The sequence below is a fragment of the Drosophila innubila genome (genome assembly GCF_004354385.1).
Source record: "Drosophila innubila isolate TH190305 chromosome 3L unlocalized genomic scaffold, UK_Dinn_1.0 0_D_3L, whole genome shotgun sequence".
NCBI lineage: Eukaryota > Metazoa > Arthropoda > Insecta > Diptera > Drosophilidae > Drosophila > Drosophila innubila.
The window spans coordinates 12,564,485-12,566,204 of NW_022995376.1; the positions used below are offsets into that span (position 1 = coordinate 12,564,485).

Sequence of the window (1,720 nt, forward strand, 5' to 3'; positions counted from 1 at the left end):
CTGTTGTGGGCTCTTGAGTCCGAGGTTTGAGGTCTTCGGGTGTGTGTGGTTGCTTTTTTTTCGCAGATGCTCCCCCCATTAGAAAGCCCTCGCTCAATGAACAAAAGAAATTAAATGCCTTAAAGGCATTTTTAACGATACAGCTCGCAAAAAAAGGCAGCATAGAAAAGCTGCAGCGAAATGTTTCGCAAAGCTGAAGAAAGAAAAGCAGACCCGAAACGAGAAAGAGATAGAGAGAGAGAGAGAGCGCCAAGGAGACAAGAGGGAGCCATGGGAATGAGAAAAGCATTTAAGAAAAACATCATCAGAGTATTTGCCTGAAACCACAAATTACTTACAGCGCAGCGGGCCGTCTAGTGGGCGTGGCTGGTTCCAAAACATATGACTCCCCCTCCCCCCACAAATACCCTAAAAGGAAAAAAAAAAAAAAAATGATGCCCAACGTATGCAAAGAAGGGAAACCAGCAGGATAGCAGCAACCGTGTCCGGCCAAGCCATTTACCATATGCACAGAGAGTCGACTCCACCGGCTGCTCCAGCAGGCAAATAAGAATATGCCAGCTCCGGCTCCGGCTGCGGCTCCGTCTCCGGTTTCAGCTCCAACTGGTCTTCTTTGTTGAGGTACGAGGGCTTGGCAAAATACAAAGAAAAAATATATTTTTGCAAACAAGCCAGGCAACTGGATAGCTCGCCGACTCTGGCCAAAATGAGAAACGCCGAATTGAAATACTTGCAATAAACATGAAAAAGGCAAGCAAACAACAACAACAACAATAATAATAACAATTCTGAGCTGGGCTAGGAAGCTTTGGATGCTGTTGCTCCTTTGGCAGTTGCGTTTATTGCATTGACAGGCCAGTTGCCAGTTGCCTCCGGGTGGCACCCAGGAGCAAAACCGGAGCTGGAGCTGGAGCTGGAGCTGGAGCTCAACAAAAGGCGGCAGCAAGCGAACTGAGCTGGACTACAAGTTGAAAGATGTTTTGTTCACGGCGGGTGAGAGAGTTTAATGTTGAAAGGAAGCTCCAACGGTTTTGATGTTTACTCCTCAAACAGCAAACCAAAGGAAGCTGCAATGGATAGCACGGAATGGGTCAAAATCATTTGTGCAAAGTTGGCTTGAACTATACTAAGGGGACTGCATAAATGCAGAATTTATGAAGGTAGTTCGTAGAAGAACGGGACAAAATCTTGAATTAATTGAGACAAGTTGTAGCTAGCAAAGAAGGTTGTAGCTTAATTGTTTAGTAAATAATGAAATAGAGCACAATGTTCAAAAAAAAAAGAGCAAGCAGACAAGACAAGCTGTTATTATAATGGAATACCAATTTTTAGCCAATAGACAACATTCATGATATTAATTTGAAAACGTAATTTACCTGATTTATTTTTTTTCCCCTTGTAAACTTCGACACATTTTCCCGCTTATCAACATTTTTTGCAGCTCACTTTAAAAAACCTGTTCTCAATATCCTACGGATGACCATGGGAAAAGTGTCAAACTTTAAAGCAATCAACTTCTGGCCTGCTCAGTACATTAAGTTAGCCTATTATGAAGCAGCATGGAACCAGAATGAGAACAAGGCCCGTTGCCAATTTCCTGCACATATGTGAAAGACAACAACTGCAGGCCGGACCATGGATAAATTTTCACATTTTCCTCTCTCACTCTTGTAGATCTAATTTGTCTTGTTGTTAATGCTCTAATTAGAAAAACGCATAA

General features: G+C 42.8%; 1 long non-coding RNA gene across 1 annotated transcript; it reads left to right on the forward strand.

The window, feature by feature from the left end:
• Positions 1-495: 495 nt before the first annotated feature.
• On the forward strand, positions 496-1,336 carry LOC117788044. Its single transcript, XR_004617717.1, has 2 exons — positions 496-993; positions 1,054-1,336. It is a non-coding gene; the product is annotated as an uncharacterized LOC117788044 (long non-coding RNA).
• Positions 1,337-1,720: the final 384 nt, after the last annotated feature.